At 38.8% G+C, this 22,857-nt stretch overlaps 1 long non-coding RNA gene across 1 annotated transcript in view; it reads left to right on the top strand.

The window, feature by feature from the left end:
• The window catches only part of LOC132198069 (uncharacterized), a 103,490-nt gene that overhangs the window by 648 nt on the left and 79,985 nt on the right, over positions 1–22,857 (top strand). The gene's annotated exons all lie outside the window — the stretch shown is intronic.

Genomic DNA, 22,857 nt, shown 5'->3' with positions numbered 1-22,857 from the left:
AGATTCTATGCAAATTTAATATTTTGCAATATAGACTGATTAATTTTGTAGACGAGAGGTTAAAAGCCATAATATCGCGTGCCCACGTACCAGACTAAAATAGTGGCCTTTTCAAATTTGTGCTGTAATTGCGCTATCTGCATTAATAAGTAATTAAGTTGCAGCACACTCGCAGTTCACAGTGGCAAGTTGAACCGTGGCATTTGAATGTAATGAATTGCATCGGCGCCGCTCACAGAACTCAAATGTTAATTATGTTTTATTGCGCACAGAAATTGCTAATGCATCGGCGCGAATGCACTTTGTAATCTTTGCGGTGTGCGCGCAACATTGAAACCAAGTAATTGGCATGCGAAGATTATGACCAAATATACCAATGAGCGATACATACAACAATTTTTTATTCCTGAAAGGAATTTTGCGATTGTGGTTGAATTCTGTTTTATAATTACTTGTACATTTTATTGTTAGCGCATTAAATAAATATTTTATTTTCTGATCTCACTGAAGCCACACAACAAAATTAAAACTGAACTTACTCTGACAAAGTATGTATTTTGACCTATTTATTAATATTTTAACCGATCCGATTATTTAAAAATTTTTTCTTTGAAAAGTAGTTGTGAGTAAAAAAAGGTGCTTTTCAAAAATAGAATTATTTTTTTTTAAACACACTCAAATAAGATAATTTGAAGGAATTAAATTAACTTTTTTTGCATAATAGACATAATAGTATAATTTGCCATAATTCTTTTTGTCATTCTAATAAAAATTTGTATTACCTATTGTTTAGCAGAATAAATTTTTGAGAATTTTTTAAGCACAGCCGATTGTTCTAGCATGCTATTTTCATTAAATGGCAAGGTTTTGAGAGGAAATTCCAAGCTAATTAAAAAGTTATTCTCTCCGAACAGAAATACTATTCTCCGAGAATCTTTAAAATATTTAGCAAAGCAATAAATAATATTAAACCTCTGATTTTTTTTCATCTAAAATTTGATTCATAACTAATTTTTGGCACTCTGAATCGACTGGCTATGCAAAAAATTCCAAAAAAAATCTGTTCTAAAATATGATTTGTTTTTTTTAGCCTTTTTTCAGTGGCAATAAATTTTTTACAAACAAAACGACAATTGCGCAAATCATTGCCTAAAAGTTATTTCACAGGATCATTTATAAAAAAACCTTCAAATACAGAAAATAAATATATTTTCAAATCATTAATTATTTTATATTAACAGTAAAAGTTTTGAGTCTAAAATGTACCATTGCATTCAGAATTAAATCTCATTTTGTGCTATTAAAAAAAACCAAGATTATTTTTTTCGGGACGCTCAACTCATGTGCTGCTACAATAATTTTAGAATTGACAAGCGCGGCCTGCAGCAAAAACAGTGCACTAATTGTAAGCAATCGCGCCCTTTTGTGCTGCGACTCGGAGATAGGCAGGTGGGCGGAGTCAGTGCTTGTTGACAATGTGCCAAGTAATGTCGTGCATCAACGTGCGTCGCGTTTCTGTCCGAAATTCGGTTGAAATGAGGCTTTTTCGGCCGAAAAACAAGAGAAAATCCGGTCCAGCCTGGCATCTCGCATCGGTCGAGTCCAGTTTGAGCTTTGTTTGCACTTCACAGCGAAAGAGGCAGGTTAGTTTCAATTTTAACCCGGTTTTTTCATTCTCGCCAATATCAAATGTTTCTATTTTTATTTATTCCCGTGCAAAGTATTCGTTTTCAGCCTAAAACTGATTAAAATTTAAACCGAAAAATACACAACAAGCGTCCTTATTGCACTATCGTTGGAAGCCTGCGTTTTAATTAATATCTTACAGCAAGACAAATACATTAATTTCTCTAGTAATTTGTAATTTTGATTTATGCAATCTAGAAGTATCTTTGATGCCATTGGAAGAAAAGAGATTTTTTTAAAGCAGTAGCCAAATTTGACAGATTGCGACTGGTTGCGACTTTGTTTTTTCGTCTTCACTCCTGTTTGTAGGAGAAAATCGTCTGTATACCAAATTTTATTTTATCGACTCAAAATTTAGGTGTGGACTGCATTTTTACACTTAGTGTCAATATTTCTTCAAAAATTTCAAATGCGTGGAGATAATGCGGCTTTCTTACAATTTGTACAATAGTTGGAACTGTTCAATAATCCATGCAGGACCATTTTTTTTATGTAAAATATCTGGAAAAAAGTGGAAAAGAGAAGAAAGAAAAATACTACACATTAATTAATATAATAAATTAATTAATTTATATTACATGACAATCGCCAAACCAATTAAGTGAGAACATAATTCTTTTTTGTAAAATAATTGTAGTCGTCAATAATGAAACGAGGTACATTCATGGTGGATTGAATTTAAATTCGGCTTTTCCTCGATGGGTTTTTGTGAGTTTTTATTGTTTAAGAAAAACAATATCCTGCTCTACATGTTTCGGCTGCGGGCTGCAGCCATAATTCATGAGCTTTCTCGGCGGTGGTCGAGTCTTCTCTCGACCACCGCCGAGAAAGCTCATGAATTATGGCTGCAGCCCGCAGCCGAAACATGTAGAGCAGGATATTGTTTTTCTTAAACAATAAAAACTCACAAAAACCCATCGAGGAAAAGCCGAATTTAAATTCAATCCACCATGAATCAACCCTCGATCGTGAACTTCTACTACAAAAAAAAAAAAAAAAAGAGGTACATTCAATTGAGATATTCTCACTGGCTAGCCATAATTATTAAATGGATAGCTAAGTTTTCTAAAATATAATTTGATGTTACGCAAGCGGAATTCAGCAGAAGTCAAAATATCCAGCCTTCATTATATAATAAGGGTTTTCGGTAGCCATTTTCATAATTAGGCAACTTTTCACGAACCAGTTCAGCGCGAATTTCAAGTATTTGCGAGCAAAAAGTTTGCAACTGGAAAAGGGATGCGGCTCGCAGATCAAAATTGCTCCTTTTAGCGTGTCGCCAACTCGTCGAAAAATACTTAACGTCTGCCGCTCGCGCTCGCTCTCTCATAATTGAAGAGGCTTAATCCGGCGTTTGGTGCTCTCTTTGGAGCCAAGTTGCGCCAATTAAAGGCGCCCCCTAATGGCCCGCCTGACTGCGATGAACTCTTTGATTTAACTCAATTTGCATTTTCTCCTCGCCAGAGCAACAACTCGACCAACTTCTTAATTGCCTAAAACGAGAGCGAGCGATTCAACTTCTTGAGCTGCAATTCACAACTCGGCGGCGACTTTTCGCGCTCGTTTCATTTGCACCCTCTGTGGATTTTGAGCTGCTCTGCGGGAGGTCCGCTGTTTTACGTTGGGGCCTCTCTCTCGTTTTGTAATTTCGCTTGCACTTTCCACGCCGCGCCCTCCAAACTCTCCCCGACCAGGCCGGCCGGCCGGTCTAGAATGGATTCTGCAATTTTGTACACCAGAAAATAAATTAAGCCGGCCCGCGCGCTCTTTGCTGAAACAACACTTTTTATTAAAAAAACTGCGTCGGTTCGCCAGCAATCGCTTTATTTTGGGAAAACTTTCTGCGGTGTTTGCGGAATTTGAAGTTTCGACGCGGGTTATCTAAAATTGCATTGCTTGCTCAAATGACTTTGGATATAATTTACTGCTGCTTGTTAATGCTTTTAAGGTAATTAAATTAATGAAATCTGCATATTGCTTGATCTGAATCCCACGATGCATTTATTTATTAATTTTTGCATTATTTAAAACAAGGTTGATCATAATCAGCCTTTAATATGACCAATTTTAAATTTACAAAAAATATAAAATTGAATTATTTAGTTATTTGAGCCATTTTTTTTTCACAACAATAGCTTTTGACCGGCCGTTGAATCAACCGCACACAACAGAACTTTTCAGACGATCAAAGGCAAATATGATTTCCTCCAACAAAGAGGAGATTGATGGGAAACCATGAGTCTCTCGCTGTGTGTGTGTGACAAAGTATCGCAAAAATCGAGTTGTGTTGCTTGCCACTGGTCGTAACACGTACGTGAGCCAACAAACCCCAGAAAAGAGATATAAATTTCTAAACGCAGTGTTCACAACAACGACCGGGGCAACACCATTAGACGCCAGTGATATTATACACACAGCTTCAGCGCCCGGCCGCACAAAAGGCTGATTGATCACAATTTAATTACGCCGCCAGACCGCAGAGCAGGCCCGTTTTCCGTTGCAGCAAAATGCGTTACCGACTGATCCATACTGATCCTCAGTTTGTGCTCATTATGTACCACCCCACAGTTTTGGTTTATTTCAAATGCTCAGCATGTATTGAATTATATATAAAAAAATGTGATCTTGGCAATTTTTTTTTGTCTCATTAAGCATAGTTGTATGTAGAAAACTACTTTTAACTTTTATCCTCAGATTAAATGCTTAAATCCTTTTGCGTAGGTTTTTGTTTAGAAGCAAATGAAGCGTTTCCAATGCGATTATACACAGAGGGCATGGTATTTTGAACTGCGTAGAAAGATTCTATTTTTTGCTTTTTTACTTCTTCCTCTTCTCTCCAGCCAAGCAGAAAGAGTGCTGATTTCCATTGTGTTGGATAAAAGCTTGGAAAATATTGAAAAAGAATTTTCGCCTTTACAAAATAACTTTTCGAGGAGAATCACTTTGAATGAGAAGAGTTTTGTTTGCGGTTCGAACCGCTCGCGGCATTAATCATTCCTCCCCGACGTTTTCATTAATATCATTTCAAATAAATAACAACAATTGAAAAAAGCTCTCGCATTCAGCCTGGCGCGCGGTGCGCGTGTGAATTTGCATATTCCAATGACAGCAGAGTGAAAAGAGCGATTTTTCACTGGCATTAAAAATGAATTCCCCGGCGCGTGAAATGGTGCAACCGCGAGGGTAGGTCTGCCGCCCCACAAGAAAGGAGCAGCGTAATGAGCAGGGAAATGATCTCGCGTGCCTCATTTGATGCGCCGCGTCCTTTTTCGTATTTTCATATATTATTTATGACGGGATCAGTGCGGCGACGTTGACGACAAAGAAGAAGCGATTTCGTGACCAATCGATTATTGCGTTATCATTTCGTTTTGTACTATGTATAGGCGCGAGGCGTGAAATAAATAATATTCGTCCTGCATGAATTATGCAACAGTTGTGGGCAAAATTCAGCGGAAAATGAGCTCCATTCATTCTCTGCTGGGGAAAAATCGCTGCAGCTATACCGCGTCGGACAAAAAGAGCCATAAATTTTATTAAAGTAGAGACCATTTGCGTTTCCTTTTAGCTTGTAATTTTAAAAAAAATGCACGTAAATGCTGGTGCATTGATAAAGTCTTTTATTGAATTTTATATCAAGATAAACTTCGTGAAACCTGAAATTTAAAATTAGGCCACTTCAATAAACTTGTTACAATACAACTCATTGGCAATGCAAAATTTGGATTTAAATTTTTTTAGAACTTTTATTTTATTTAAATTTTAATTTACCAATAAATGAAACATGTTTTAAATTTTTATTTAAATAAATTTCAAATTTGCGTATGAAAAATTTTCACAGAATCATTTATCATAAAACCGTTACCAAGAAGGCAACCGCTATCAGAAAAATAAACGAAATTTATTCCAAAAAAAGTTGCGTATATCAAATAACCTTCACTCTTGTCAGTGGAACTGATTGTCAGAGAGGGTGCCCCTTAAAAGATGAATTAGTTTTGGAGAAAAAATATCCGTTCAAGATGACGAATGGCTTTTGTATATGCGGTAAATGCATTAGGGCGCGCCATTTGTTACTCGCATTACACACACGCATCTGCAACAGCTTGATTGTTACGACGCCGCCGCAACAATGAGACGCAGCGAGCAAGCTGCCACTCCGCCCACCCTAGACACCGCTTTCGCAAGCCGCCCCCGTGTAAGTGGCAGTCTAATGAGACACCTTGAGCTCACTCGGATGGATCCGAAGACAGAATGTGTGACACTTATTAAGCGCAAATCACGCCGCCGCTCTTGTCTAATTATTCACGCTTTTCAACTTCCAACGCCGCCAGCTCGCAGCCTCTTGCTCGAGTGCGAGGCATTAAGAGTGATTGAACATGATGAATGAATGCTCCTTTGCCAAATGGCATCGGGTGACGCACGTTTTGCTGAAAGGGTTGTTCAGAGCTAGCATCAAATCCAGGCACTTACCCCATTTAAGCAAATAGTTTTTATATAAAATTGCTAAATTGAGTCGTTTTAAATAAGTGATAAGTGTTAGGAGGTGAAATTTAGATTTAATTCTTCCGATCGTACTTTAGGAATTGGGTGAATCAAAATTCTTTTGCCACCTTTGAAAATTAATAATTTTATCATGAACAACAAACAATTGATTTTTTTTCACTTGTATAAAAATTTTATATAGCAATTGAAATTAAATACCAAACCAGCAAATATCTTAAGTTTAATGCACCAAGAAAATAAAAATTCGATTGAAAAAGTTGAAAGTGTTTGCAAACATGCACAGAGCGCATTCCTGCATTGTTCTTGGGCTGCGCAAAATTAATCTAGCGAATCCCCGCCCTCGACTCATATGTGCCCCTGTCGGCAGTAAGAATTTTTCCACTTGCAGCATTTTTCACGTGTTTTCCTGCTCCGTCCCCTCGGCCGATGAGGGCTGCTGGACACGTAGCAGCTCTTTCACCCCTGCTCAGGGGTGCAGGTGTGTATGTGAGAGGGAGGATGGTTGCACAAGAGCCCCAGCAGTGTCTGACTCTGGTTTCAAAGTCGCTGCTCGGCATGCTGCCGGGAGCGGCGGGTGAAAGCAGCCGTGAAAGAAGATACACACACCTCTCGTTTCGCTGGGTTCGCCACTGCTGAAATATTCAATGGCGAATCTGAAACAAATGCAAGAGATGGAGAAAGGAAAAGAGGAAGATTCTCACTGCGTACATATGGGAGAGCCACTTTTGCGGAATAAATCCAATCCAGAGACTCTCTTCTTGAGTAAACACAGATTCGCGCTCCATTGCCGGTGTCGGCTCGGAAAAGAAAATCTCTGACAGGGTGCAAGGAGTGTGTGTTCGGCACCCCACTCTCCCGCTTTTTCAGTAAGGGATGGGTACTTTGCATGTTCACGTTTATGATATAGAAAAGATAAAATCACCATCGTACAATAATGTTCTATTTTTTTTCTTCTCAATTTAGTAAATTTTTAAAATTATTACAATTTTTTTATTATCAAAATGAACCTCAGTTTTATAAAAGATTATTCCTTTGTTGAAAGTTAAAACAACTCGAGCAAGATAAAACAAAACAAAAAATATATTGTGTGTATACGGCGTTGAAAACGGAAGCATTTTTGCTGAGCTCTGGAGAGCATGTCCTCAATCCAATCAATACAAATGAAAAAAGTGAGATAAAAAAAGCCCTAGCAGGAGGGAAAAATGATTTGGCGCGGCGGAAATCAGTTCGGATTGAAAAATAACGCTCTGCTAGCTATAGGAGACTGGACGGAGATTGCGGCGCAGATTGCCGAGAGAGGCAGGCGCGCCCTGTGTGTGTGATCTATGTCGTGTATGTGTTGCCTTGTTACGAGTTGCTTGACCACGCGTGGAAAATATCCGCAAACTGGCTCCGCCGCCACTTTTCGCTGCTACCCTCAAGGAAATAGATCCATTTTGTTGCCGAGTGTCTTGATCATTAAAACGATGCTGCTCCACAGCTCATTTCTGAAAATGAGAACCGCTCTCTCGAACAAATACGCTCTAATTGTTCAACGAAACACGGCGAAACACAATATGCTTTTGATAAGGGCTTTTATTAAAAGTTGCTGATTGGCCATTAGTATTCACTGTTACTCTAATGTGAAAAATAATACCAAAATATTATAATTATATATACTTTTAATGAACTGAAGAGCTACAAATAAGAAATTATGTTTTGTTTTTTTAATACATTATATAACGATTAAAATTTCAACTCTTGAATTAGACGGATATGTTTTTTATAACAAAAAATTCAAGCAACAACTACACAAATATACATTTTGATGAAGAAGAAATAATATATGCAATTCAAAAAGCCTTGAGTTCTTGAACAATTATTAAGCCTAAGTGAGCGACAGCTTTTGACTGTGTCACATATGAAAGCCGAAGAGTGCAGTGTGCCGGCAGCAAGAGTGGTCCATTGTGTGAGCAGCGGGGCGTGATTGTGTCGCAATAATTGCAAAAGCCAGGAGTGGGCGCTTGAAGTAATAATGTATGCGGAATATGGCCACAATTGGAGAGATGCAAATCTCGAGCACTTCTCTGTGTGATGCACGCGAAATGCATTATGCATGATGAGCTGGCTGCTCAAGTGTGAGCGAAAGCCCTTTTGGCGACGCGACCGCGCTTGTCAAACAATCAATACAAATTTCGAGCAGTCGGCCGCTGCAGAGACCCTCTCAATAAATATTTCGGAATTATTATTTGGACGGGCTAATAAAATGGGCTTCTGGTTTTACGACTCGGCATCCATTGAGGGTGTAGCGAACAAGTCCTTTTTTCGCGAGCTCATTTTATTGGCCATATTTCTGATTACCTATATTTGGAGAGAAGAGAGAGTGAATGTCGTGTCTCGACACCAGCAGCTGGACAATCGTAAAAATTGTTACCCTCAGGGAGCGGGAGCCGATAAATGATCTTGAGTTAGAAGTGCGCATGAAATATTCATACCTTCTAGCAGCAGACACTTAAATTTGTAAATTCATTTATCCCTTTAGCTTATGTTAAAGGTTTTTTCTGCATGACACTCAATCTTCTTATTAGGATGGTATTATTTCCGCACAATTGAACTAAATTTATCCATGAAAATCCAAACATCCCTGATGCAACTAAGACTTCTTATGTTTATTTCTTTATTACATTGAAGCTGTATTCTGTCATTTACTGTTAAAATGGCAGTAAAATTTAAAAATTCAATCGAGTTTAAGTAATTTTAAAAGGCGGTTTTATACACTTTATCTAATTTAAAACGCATAAATAAAGTAAATAATTCTCAATTATATTAACTTGTATAATTTTGAATGTATAAATGATGTATCCCGTTATGGGCAGCAATTGCCTTTGTGATAGATCAATAAACACAATTTGCAACTAAATAATGCAAAATTATGAAAAATAATTAAAATACAACATTATGTTTTTAAATTATATTTCATATAATGTTTTAAATACGTTTTTAGCTATAAATTACAATTATTTATATTTTTGAATAAAACCAAACAAAATTTCCAGGGTATTTAACTCCCACGCTAGAAAATAATTAAAGGAAAACGAAAATGAAAATACTTGTAGTTCCGCTCCCTGCATGGCCGGTCTTTATTTAATGCTCCATTTGGTCACGAATTGCAACAATTTTATAGCTCCAAGGGACTGCGTGGAATTAATTCTCTGAATAAGCTGCTGCGCCGCGGCTAGGAAATTGCCAAGGTATGTGGAAAAGGGCACCTTTTTCCTCTGCAACACAAAGCCCAAAAGAAGCTGAGACGCGCGCGTTTCTTTACGGGCAAGAATTTTTAATAAAAAACATAAAGTGCGTGCCAGCGGCTCATTTCTTATGCTCTTATGTCACTTGACGAGAAATGCGCGTCTCTCATTGGTCGCGAGAAAAATCTTATGCGCGCTCCTCGTCCAGTTCTAACTTTATGTTGGGCTGACATAAAGTTAGAGATCGTTTAACTTTATGTCGCTCTCTCGTCGTCTTCTCGTGCGCGAGGCTCGTAGTGGACGGAACTCGTGTGAGCGGGCCAATAGAGAGCAAGCGCGCGTATTTCAAAAAGCAAACACACGTGAGATCGAATCAGCTGCGAATGTATTTATATTTTCCCTCCCAAAACCATGGATTTATTTATAAATAAATCCATGTTATTAAATAAATCCATGCATGCTCGAAACCACGTTGGGACGCGTTCATCTTGAGGCAAGCAAGCCGGTCTTGTCTCTATTTCAGTCTGTAAACGGCCCAGGAAGAAGATAACCCTTTACCTCGTCCGCCTCGTCGCATTATATTAACTGATGATGCGGAAACAAAATAAAAAGATGAAAATAAAAGATAAATAATTTAATCTTTTTAAAACGACTGTTCACCAATATCTAATTTTAATTTGCAGAAAGTAAAAAAAAATTTCCTCTTCACTCTCATTGTAGGATTAAGTTTTGATTATTTATTTAAATTTATTTAAAATAATTTTAGATAAAAAAAATCCACCAGAGTTTTTTGTTATAATAGGCAGAGCAGGCAAAGCTCACAATTTAAGTCCATAGAACCAATTGAAGTTTCGTCAATGAAAGGTACGCCAAAACGAGGGAAATGTTTGCAGTCCAGCTGATTCCTTTTCTCACCTGTCTTGTGTATAAAACTTGTGTAGCCGCTGACACGGGGGTGGATTTTTATGCTCTCGCCGCGCGCGAGTAGTCGAGAGAGCAAGAAAACGAGAAGTCGCGAGAAGCCGCTGGCACGCACTTAAATAAGAGTAGCACACGAGAGGCGCGCAGCAGCTCGGGCTTGGATTTATGCGAGTCGTGCAGGTGACATATGGTGCAGGGGCAGCCGGCCGGCCATTGATTCACATTTCGTGTTTTCCGCCGCCGAGCCGGCCGGCGCAGCGGACAAGAGCAGAAGATGTTACGGGGGCAAAAAACTTTGCTCTGCGAGCCAAGGAACGAATATTAAAAAATCTAATAACAATAAAATAAAAAAGACGGTGCAGTCGAGCGGCGGTAAAAAAAAGGTATACGGGCGCTGCATCCAAATCGATATTTTTATCATCCCGCCAGCAGTTTGTGGCTTCACAACAGCGCCGCGCTCGCCTTGTTTTTGTGTTGTTGCGTATTTGTATGGGGTGATGGAATAAAGTTTCTGCAGTTAGTTGCTGCGGTCGAGAAAAACTCGCTCACGATATGATGGATGACAAGCGGCCGTCGTGTTTTCAAAACTTCGGCATATATCTATGCTGTGGCAAGATGTGCTCTCCATATTGCTTTCTCCTTTTGATAAACGGCAAAGCTGCCTCTGTTTTAGATTATGAATCATCACGATGTAGAGCTAAGTTATATCAATCAATTATAAACATTTTAATTAAGGTTTAAATATTAAATTTAATAAATTATTGCTCGTCATTCTCATCAGTTTCAAAAGTGTAATTTTGTTTTGTTATTCTCTTTTAATACAATAATATAATATACGCAAGGAAAGGAATTGAGAAATAATTCAAAGTAAAACGAATATTAAAATGATGGAATTAAGACACAAACGAAAAAATGCAGAACCATATTGTACAGGATATGAGTCCGGTAATGTATTCTATGCATTTCCCTACTCGTCGCGTCTCTTGTGTTGTTTCCGCAAATTTTTCGCTCCACGTTTTGTACATTGAGAGTTTCCCGTTGTTTGCAGGTTGGTTTTGTTTTGATGCACATCCGCGTGCAAGGCAATGCTGGCTGTCACTGAGAAGTGTCATCATTTTGCATGAATTCTTCATAAAACGGTACGTGCTGCAATAATACTCGCCCATTATGCACAGAGCGCACAAAGATACCAGGCCAGTGTGCGTGTCTGTTTAATGCAAATCCCGTTTGTAGTGAGAGCGCATTTATTTTTATTACAGCTGCTCCTCGTTCCCCTCACCTTGTGGTGGTTTGCATTTTAATATTTCTCGAAGGGTTGTGTTTTTGATAATAAATAATAACACGCCGCGCGCAACCACGGATATAAAACGCACATATACAAAATAAGAAGGATCCCGCTGCTTTTTGCGACGTGCAGAGTTCAGAAAGGAGAGCCGCCGACGTTGAAAAGCGCCAAAGAAACTGAGAGATTACTTTTTGATAGCTATTGTCGCACTCCCGGCAAGGGAATGACGTCTCAAAATCATATCAAATATGGCGATGAGAAGAGAGGCGCAAATGATACTTTTTTATTATGCGTTTTACCCGCATTTTAGGATTGCGATGAATATAATGATTATATTAACGTTAATTTAAAATTATAAACTTTGTAATGCTAGAAAAATTACGTTTATAAAAAAGATTTACTTAATTATTATTGTTTTCACCAATTAATTGCATTAAAAATAAAATAATTTACTTTTGTACGATCAATTAAATGATGTAAGTGCATTATTTGGTAAATGTTGGAATAATTAAAATCCAATATTATGTTATTAAATGAAACCTTACACAGGTCGTCCTTGAGTACGAACCCATAGAGATATGTGCTTTTTGTCAATTATCTACATATCACATTTAGTCACTAAAGCTTGAATCATAATCATCCTGTCATGTTTCTATACTCTGTCTCTCATTTTTGGCTAATGGATTCCCATGGACCTCATGGTATGCCATAAAAATAACAGCATGGACAGTCTGATAAAAAATTTTATTAGAAAATATAAATATCTACATACTCGCACATCTTTGTATAACTTGAATCTAAACCGTACATAAGCTTTTCGGATCTGTGCGACTCCCTTCGATCTCGTCTCAGAAGAGAAACAGAGGGATAGCGACGTGAAAAGAAAACCGCGGGACGTCTCCGGTATTAATTAAATCGCGCCAGGCTAGTGTATTTTAGTATACATACAAATAGAAAGGTGCCCCCCTGACGTAGAAGGGCGGCTAAATGAAAAATAAAGCCCCTTTCACACTCGGACGAGGAGCAAAAGGGGCGGCGGTGATTGGATTATTTGGCGCCGACGGACGGATTTGCATTGCGTGTGAATGGCTGTGTCTGTGTGTTCCGCACGGGAGCCGCGGATTGAGCCAATTTGCGAGCTTGAGCAACTAAAGTGTATCAAGTAACGCCCGTGTGAGCAATCTCTATGCCACGCGAGCTTCTGCGAGGGCGAAAATGATCCCATTAGATGAGCAGAAATCCAATCCTCAATCAAAAACTAACATTCGTTGCTTGTTTGCTTTTGAAAGACGAGAGCGCTTCTGAAACAAACTAGTTTGTCTCGAGAGCAACAAAAGAGAAACAAAATGTGTTGCTGGGAACTCTATATCGTTTGGTGCAATAGCTTCTGAGGAAAGCTCTAAATTTTATTTGCATTCAAAGGCCGAGCGACTTTTTCATCTCGCTTCTCTTTTATCAATATTTGCGACCAGAGGAATCAATTTCAATATTGTGTTGTGCGGGCGGGCGGCGGGACGGAGAGTGATATTACGGCACAGCATGTCATTTGTATATTGCGGGATATTTTCATTTTTCCGATCCAAACAGCACAGACTCTATTTTAATAATGCACGCCAGCGTTTTTTCCTGATGCTTTATTGGCTCCTGTCCGGGCTCTCTCTGTCCGACGGCATGCATGCTCATAAAATATTACACACCGGCAGCAGCCGGCTCATTGCAAAACTAATTTGCCCGTGCTAAAAAAGGTACCGAGCCCATTAAAACAGCCCTCGTAACAAATGAAACGTGAAAAGGGTTTTGTTTGCATCAACATTTTTTGCATAGCTCTCTGTGTAGCGCCAAGTTTTTATAAAAATATATATATATTTAACAATGGATAAGCTTTACGTTGGGAAATATGTCATATTTTAACTTTTGCAGAACTCCTCATCAAATTTTCATTTCGTCAATTCCCGACGGTCCACCTTTTTTTGTGCAAAAATGTAAACAAAAGTAATAAAATTAATTAAAAGTTTGCTCTGACCTAGAATAAATTTTAAAATCAACACACAAATATAAACTTTTGATAAGCGGCCAAAGTTTTAGAACCCCTGGTTGGTGCGAGGTTGAGGAGGTGGTGATAAAATTGCAAAAGGCACCCTTCGCTCTGATCTGGCGGAAATCATTTTGATCTTTTGCGAGGGTGACACCCCGACGCTTAATTAAAGTGGGCGGGATAATTGAATTTTGAACAGTGGCCGCGTTGCCAGTGTCACATGAAAGGGTGTTTGGAGAGGCTCTCGTCAGCAAACGTGCACATAGGTGAGTCGGAACGAGTGTTTTGCTGCTGGTCAATCGTTTTTGATCCGAAAACTCTCCAACCAGCGCTTCGGGCACATGGGAAAATTCAACACGACGGATTTAAACAGACAGAGAGGCGGAAAGGGGAGTTTTATCAGCGGCGAAAACTTTTTGAATGGCCGTCGCAAATCGCAAAATGCGAGCTAGAGCTGCCTCGCACACGCCAAGTTTGCTTTTTGATCAGCAGAGTGAGGTTGCTGCCGCTCGCATCCGTCCGTTGATTTACCAAAAGAGGACCATAATTTTAACCGTCAATTTGTTATTCAATGATGTTACTTTATAAATGTTTCTGGGATCAAAAATTAAATGTTTTATTATAAATAAATAATAATAATAATAATTACTTCGTCTTTGGCAGAAACGTTCAATTTAAAAGCATGAAAAAACAACAATGAAACTTATATTAATGTTTTGCAATTCATTTTTTTTTTTTTAATAAAACTACGTTAAAAAAAACTGTTCTAGCCCTTAACTTTTATTGCTGTTTCTACGAAAATTCATGTTTTTAGTTTAAATTATTTTCTTGAATTAAAATAACTCAAATTTTTACCCTTTTGAGATAAGTAAAATATAATTAAAAAATTTTCTTTAGTATAATGTGATTTGCAACTATTAATTTTTTTCCCTGGCTATAATTTATTTTTACACTGAAGAATAAAAATAAATCTGGCTTGTTTCATTGAAAGGCAATAAAACAATGTGCTTTTTATAGATGAATGATTAAAATTACGGCTTTTCTGCTCTCTGTGGTCACCTTCATGTATTTTTATTGTGTCGCCCGATTAAAAAATTTCTCCCGAGTTCCGCTGCTGGGCCCAGATAGGGAAATAATTAATGAGGCGCAATAAAAATCTCCGCCCTACAAAACGTGTTGATATCTTATTATTCATCTCTGCGGCCCTCTCTTTCTCTCTCACTCTAATTGCCGGACTAATTTACGAGCTGCCGGCGGTGCGTTTTCTTCCATTTTTTTTTATCTGATTTTTGCTTGTAATTGATGATTGCTGCATTAATTAAGCGTCTCGCTGCAGCTCAGAAGAGGAAACATACCTTTTGCGTTCCGCACTGAATAATTCAATTTGCGAGAGGTTGAAGGCGTCGAGAGAATCAACTCCAATTATAACTTGCAAACTTCGGCAGACTCGGTGGTCTCGAGAAACGGCTAGACGCGTAAATAAATTATCCCGGCGCAAACACATTTCTTGCTATTTACCTATCAAGGGATAATCTACGGGGCTCACCACACCCCCCATACACGGTAAAACCAGGGAGCATTGCAAATTACCCGGAAAGCTAAAAACTTTGTTAAAAAAGTTTTGTCGAACAAGCTAGCAATTTTGATCCGCTTATTAAAAATTCTTGTGTGCGGCGCCACTTTTTATTAAAAACACGTCACCCTTTGAAAAGTTGAGCGGCTCCACTTTCGGCCTGTGATTTGCTGCGCCCTAGCAATATGCCAAAGCAGGCATGAAATTATTCCAATATCTGTCAGTCCGCTGCTTCACTCTCTCTAGCAGTGGAAAAAAACGCACGCACACATTCAGCTCTGTACGCAGTCGTCCTCTTTACATCTTCGGTCTGTACCTCTCGGCGCGCTTTGCCAATCCAATAATATTTTATTCATTCAGACCCAGCCATCCAATAAATATCTCTACTTTTCCATAAAGGTAAATAAAATACGGGCTGAGCGCGCACAAAAAAAAAAACGAATTCTGAACGCTATAAGGACTCGAGTTTAATGGGGCTGATGCGGCTTTTGATATGGAGCAGCAGCTCATTAAAATTGTACTCCGTGCATTTCCAATTTGTTTATGATCAAAAAACCACGGAAAGGGAGAGAATTTATAAACCTTGATTGAGATCTTATTTCTCAGCCTCCCACTTTTAATTCGAACGAGACTTTTGACATGCATTGTTAATAAAAGGCGCTTCGAGAAACCAATAAGAGAGCCAATAATCACAACACATGCGAGAATGATTGAAATTATCTGTTATTATTGCAATGATATACCCAACATAATCTGGTCATGGAAGATTGTGAGACGATTTCCTACTTACGCTCTAGAGCCGAATACAATCGTATATATATGAAAATCACTGACCTATCTCATAATGAAAGCGTACTGGGTACGACCTTATTCTTTCTCATATAATAAGAGAGGAGAATTTGTTTGCTCAAGTACATGAGGCGTTTTATTGGCGCACAAAAGGAGCGGCCGTCGGTCTGATGAAAACGGGACGGAACAAGAGAAAAAAATAAATAAAATGCTCCGCCGACCAGGTAGGTTAGGCTGCATTTTATATCGAGGGAAGCTCTGAATTTATATTACGCGGGGATATCTGTCTGTCTCTCTCTCTTTTTGTGAGAGTGCGCCTGGTATTGACATAATAGGGCCTGTGTCTATCTTTTCATCTGTCAGTTGGCGGGTATAAAGAGAAGAGACATCTCTTTATTACCGCACAAAGGAACGCTCTTGCCGTGGCCTGCGCTCCTGCTGTATATGTAGCACTACTTTTTATATTCATTGCAGCTGGGGAGAAAGAGCACAAGAGAGAGACCAAGAGGCTCGTTGCATCATTATGTCAATTATCTTCCTCTTTGGGGAAAAGTTGGCTACGGAGACGTACCGAGGACGAATTCGCACTACCGCCGCGGGCCAAATTTCTGCTTCTTTTCTCTTCGTCGATTTTTTCTTCCTTTTTTCCAGTCTGCCGTTTGAAAATTGAATCATTTCAAGGGAAATGCCCGGGGCAGCTCAATTTCTCTCGAATTGCAAAATGCTTGTTTGGCTTGCTTTCATTTTGCCGATTGCTTTGATCATTTCCATCGGCGCGCCGTTTTTCAATTTGCCTGCAATTAATCGCCACCGCATCAGCAATTATTTAATCCGTCGCTGCGCGCTGCACACAAAGTTTTGCAATCACCCGGTGCGCGCTGCTTCAATTACACATTCCTTCCTCCTCGACATCGTCTGGCCTGATTATAATTACAACTTTGCCAATAACAACTCCGCGTGCCGATTCGCAGCGTACTTGTGTGAACACCAATTGGAACAGCAAAACTGTAGTGTCTGCCTAATGAGGCTTTTGTTTTGCGCTTCTGCCTTGTCGTTGTTGAGATGAGATGCGATTGCACGAACGCTTATGCACTATACTGAGCCAATTAGCCATTATTGCTTCTGATTACTTTTTAAAACAGCCAACTTTGCAAGCTGACGCGCTTACAAAACGTTTTAAATTAGATTGTTTGATAGCATTAAATGTAGTTATTAATTGATTATTTATTAAGTTAGAGCAAGATAATACATTTAAAAAAAAATTTATTTTCTGCTAGAAGGATTGTTGAAATTATAGGCTATTATTATTTCCGTTGGCAACCGCCTCGTTCATTGAAATATACACCACGTGAAATGAAATATAAGATGGAAAGAGTCATGCAATAGGTGTAGCTTGTGAGTTAAATAAGGCTGTTTCCGCCAGTACAGGGTGTATGCGGGCTTATCGAAAGAACCGCGCTGCTGCAGCTAGGAAATGTGCATTCAACAGGCCCATAAAGGCTGTTTTGCGCGCGATATCGCCCTAATCCAATTTGGTGGCTCTGCTGCTGGCACACTCGCACACACGCAAAATGTAAATCCGTCGACATGTGTTGCCGAGTCAAAAGTTTGTTTATCGCGCTGCATTCATGCAGAAGAAACACACGTCAAAATGCAGCCGCGTCGGCATTAAACTCGCAAACGCAATAATACCACGGCTAGCGCTCAAACAATGGCCCTATCCTGCACAACAGGCAAGCGTCATTTCAGAGCGAAAGAGTGCCGTATTAAACTCGCCTGTCTGCGTTTAATTTGTTTGTTGAAAATCCATCGAGTGTGAAATTCGGACTGACATTTCAACTGTGATGCTCCAAGATTTATTTAATTAGCAAAGCGCTCTATGATTGGAAGCCATTGTTGCGCGCGTGGCGGGGGTGAGGAGGCAGGTGGTGCGTCAGGGGTCCTTCATTTCAATTTTCCTTTTCCGCTTTTCGCGCAAAAGAGGAAATATTATTTTTACTCTCTCTCCCTTTTGTTCCTTAATTTCCAGCGTCCCCTTGGCGCCAGGCGCACTCTTCAGCGAGAGAGTATAAAAAATTGTAGCTGTCACTTTCGGAGATTGCGTACCTAACATTTCACTCGGAGCTGTCAATCAGCACGCACTTTTTATTTCCGCAGCCTCCCACAGTTAAAACTGTACACGTGACAGACTATCGGATTTCATCGCCGGCAGCCCATTCAGCGTCTGCATTGTGCTGGGGATGACAATCGCTCTCTTGCGCATACAAATTATTTCAAGCTGCTCAGTATGTAGTGGTACAAAGAGGGCATGCTATCATTGTTGGCCGTGAGAACTGAAGCTTGCAAAGGACATTTTATTACCGGTTCATGTGTAATTGATGCGACGTTTGAAAATACATAATTTCATATCCACCAATCGAATCTGCATTCAAATTCTGCTGTCACGCAAACTCTAAATTTAATTCCGGCCACCCCTTTCTTTCTTATCTGCAATAAACACGCGGATACGTCCAATCAAATTGTAACCCTATAATTTATCGTCACTTGAGCAGATCTTCTTTTTTATTAAGGAATTTTTTTAACTTGGCTTCCGATTGTGATAAGGAAGACCAATTTCTAGCAGCATCAAAAGCGTTTCTTTTGCCTCTCAATCTTTCTTCTCAAGTTGCCTCTTTAGACGGTTGAATTCGTTCTGATTAAAGCGCCAGGTAATACCATCCAATTTGCAGATAAAATATTCAACAAATTCAAATTGATTTTCCCGTCTCACCGAACAAGAGTGGAGCAATGACGTGAATTTATTTCCAGCAGTGCCCGAAACTGACAAGGATTCCAATAAAACGCTCCTCTACTCTCTCTCATGAGAAGAAACTCGCCCACCTTTTTCCAGCTCCGAGAGACGCTGCGGGATAAATTGCTTTATTATTGATTCCAATCAATTATTCATTACAACGCCTTTCTTTGGCGCGGTGTTTGCTTACGGAATTGCGCAAAGTTTTTCAATCTGCCTCTTCAACTGGCAAGCCAACAGATTTGATTTGATGTTAAAGCTTTATGGCCTCTATACTAATAGATCTTCTAGAAATTAGATCTTCATTTCCAATAAAATGTTATAAAGAAGATAAATTAACGCTTCCTACATACCATTTGCAGCACTGTTGCTAAACGAAAGATATTAAATAACTCTTATTGCTACATGATTAGAAGCTGTTATTGCCCTCTCGCTGAAAATCAACAGCGATTTTTCACATGAAATATGCAAATTTATTGCAAAAAAATTGCTATAAATTTGAATCTATTTACTGTTGTTAGCAAACACAAAATTATAAAATAATAATATTTAATGAAAAAAAAAAACACTTTTTGTTACATCTTAAATAATATTCAAATACAAATATTAAAATAATACTTATTAATTTTTCAGAGTTTACCATTTTTAACTATTATTTGCCTTTGAATTATTTATTGTTATAGAAAGAATTTGTTTATTTATTTTTTTATATACATAGAGTTAAATTGTGCTTCAATTTTTTAAGAGATCTACAGCGAGGATCTTGCTTAGTTTCCTATAATATAAAACAATCTTTAAGCGCTTTGATAATTCATTATTTCAATCTAATAAAAAAAAAATTAAAATCTTATTAAGGATTTCAAACTTTTTTAAGAAGAGATGACTGCAGTACCTTTTACGCCAAGATAAAAGCGACCACAAATCTAAACTAACTGCAAGTAGTTTGCTGAAGCTCTTCTTCTCCTTGGACGACTGCGCCAAATTGAATATTGATAATGGCAGCATATGAGCCCAGACTGCGTTCACTTACGCTATTTTTTCCTCCTCTCGCTCGCAGGCGATCTCATTCAATAATTATAGCCATTCAATTCTATCTTCTCGCACACCGCGCCGGATAAAGGGCCGCTCAAGGGTTGTATTTTAGCAGCGACTGTGCCTGCGGTGGCTGGTGCGCACGTAGTTGCGCCGCCGCTCTCCTCCCTTGCTATTTTATTTACTTATGTTCTCCCCGGAGGTTAGCAAACCGCATGAATAAGGAAAATACCTGCTTGCAAGTCCAATTTAGGGGCCGCCGGCTGGCTCTCGCCGGACCTTGTATATTTTATGCGCCCTGTGAATTTTCTTTCCTTCTGCTGGGGCGAGCATTTCACACCAAAACCGCGCGCACCACTGCAGCCGTAACTTTTTGAAATAAACAACAGCGAGGAGTGCTTGCGCACCAAGATCTCCACTTGTGTATTATTCATATAAAAAGGGGAAAGAGAGGAGCCAACCGAGTCTAGCTTAAACCCTTTCGGGTGCAGACTAGTGGAATAAATTAATAATAGGTTGCGTATTAAGAACTATATCACCATAAGTATAATTAAAAGTTAGTTATCCAAAGTCAGAAGTAATATTAATATTTTTTGTTCTCTGGCTAATAATAATGTAATGTAATAAAATAGATAGTTTTGTCGGTTCTCGTAAATTTAAGAAAAAAATTTATCTCTATTTATTAAAAATAATGAATCAAAATTTAAAATAATTCTACATTTAATATTTCTTTAAAAATATTTATTGTTATTTAAATTTATTTTGCTGAATTTCAATTAATAATTTATTGTTTTAAACTTCTTTTTATAAACGATTATAAAGTATTATTTATATATAAATGTAATAATAAAACGCGAATGGCAATTTTCTAATGACATGAACAATATCGACTTTCTCATATGAATTTCCATTTTATTAGTGTTGATGTAAAGAATCCTTTGTTAATGATAACATAATTATGCGAGGTATTTAAATATCAAAATCTGAGACTCTTCAGAGACTTTTCGCTCACATTACCAAGTTTGAAAGACTCTTTGCATAAATATGCAATACTGCATACGCATCACTTTTCCTAGCTCCTCAAATCCCAGCAGAGATGCACACATGATTTCAGGTGCATTCAAAATCCCTCTCTCTTCCCCCCCGTATAGAGCGGCTTCTCTATGAGCAGCTACTTAGGCCGCCGGGGCTCGGTGCTCAAAAAGCCGTTCTTAGAAAAGAGCTATAGGAATGGCAGGCAGATCGCTCTCGAGTGCCCACGGGAGGAAATACGTGCTCGTTGCCGGGTAATGACCTGACGATCTTGTAAAATAGCCCATCATTTTGTAGCTGCATTTTTATATGGCAGCGAGCAGACGAAGAGGAGAGGCCATTCGAATCGAGAGGGCTGCATTTTAGGGGAAGTTCTATAAAAAGTAAGAGATGCTGCGAGACGGGCCAAAGTGTGCGTGGGCGAACTTATTCTCCTGCCGGTCCGATATAGCTAATAACCCCGCTCAAGTGTGTTTGGCTTTGGGATTTCGAGGGAAGAACTTTTAAGGGACTCTCGCAAATTCATTCTTTTTAATGTATATTGCAGAGAGATTTCGCGATCATCAGGGAGTGCGTATAAGTTGAATTATGCAAATGTTTTTTGTTGGTACACTCCAGCTGCTGGTTAAAACTTTTCCAAATGGGGGACTATTTTGCTTGACAGCATTTTAAGTCTCCATAGAGCTAATCCCGCTGCTAGCTGTTTTTGGCAATTTGCGTAAATTGAAGTTCGCAGTGTAATTCGCCATAGCTTCGAGTCCTATTTTAATGAAAGAATCTGCAAGAAGAAAGAGATATTCGCACCTGCGGCTCCGAATGCAAAAACTTGTGCGTTCAATTTAATTAAATACGCTTGTGCGCAAACAGACAGAAAAGTCGCCAGAAGCAGCTGCAGGAGGAGCTTTTCGGTGCGCGCCGAAAATTGCGAGAAAAAAATAACACGAGGCTTTTAATTAAATTGCGACCAAGCAAAATCTCTTCTGGGCGATGGGAAATTGAATCAAGTGGCGCCGGCCGGGGACGAACCTCGTTGTGAAAACACAGGACCAGAGTGAGAGATAATTCAAAACCAACAGAAAAGTGCGCGCGGCGCGGTAATTAAATGGAGAGCTTAATCAGCGAAATGACCATCTGGGCGCCATTTCCAGATTAAAAAAGGCGAGCCTTTGATGTGCCGGAAATGACCGGTCAGATTTACTCGACGATTGGAATCCTTCAAAGTTCGATCTATTTCGCTTTGCCACAGAGAGGAGCCAACTTTATGGACCAGTGCTCATTTTCTACTCTCTCTCTCTCTCAGCATCAGGGCCTTTTCCTCTCTTTCTCTCTCTCGTTTCTATTTCGTTCTTATCCAGCATAGCATTGTGTGTTGTGGGCCTGTAAGTCGACAAGATCGCGTAAAACCCCAGACACGGTCGGCTTTTGAGCTTTTCCGGAACAGACTGAACCGTTCTTTGTTTATACACGCTCGCTCCAGATTGCATAAACGGAGCATCAAAACCACGCTCTCGCTGCATTGTTTAGTGTTTGGGATATGAAGGAGGTACAAGTTCAAACTCTCTTACGTTTTGCAGTTTTGCTTTAGGTGAAAATATATGTTATATTTTGAAGTTAGTGCAATCATAAATACTGTGCAATATGTACTGAACCCAGCACAAACGCAGTAAATGGAATGTATCAAATCAATACTTTTTTTAAATTAGCAAAAACTTTTCACACCTTGATATAGTTGTTTTTAGGTCAAATTAAACTTTCAAATAATTTTAATCTAAGTCGGCTCAGAACTATCTGGTATGGGCATCTTGATTAGTTTAGTTTTTTTTTTATATATATAAATTTCACACATTTTTACATTCCTATTTAATGTTTCCCAACGCACATATGAAATTCATTTTGAGAGTAATGAATTTTGTGTTAATTATTTAGCACAAGTCGTAGCTTTTCTGTAGCACTAGTCGTGGTCATTCAAATGAAAACCTCCAA

Source organism: Neocloeon triangulifer, unplaced genomic scaffold, assembly GCF_031216515.1.
Source record: "Neocloeon triangulifer isolate White Clay Creek 2 clone unplaced genomic scaffold, ASM3121651v1 ptg000001l, whole genome shotgun sequence".
NCBI lineage: Eukaryota > Metazoa > Arthropoda > Insecta > Ephemeroptera > Baetidae > Neocloeon > Neocloeon triangulifer.
Note: the sequence above shows the minus strand (reverse complement) of the source record. Positions and strands in the feature narration are given on the sequence as shown.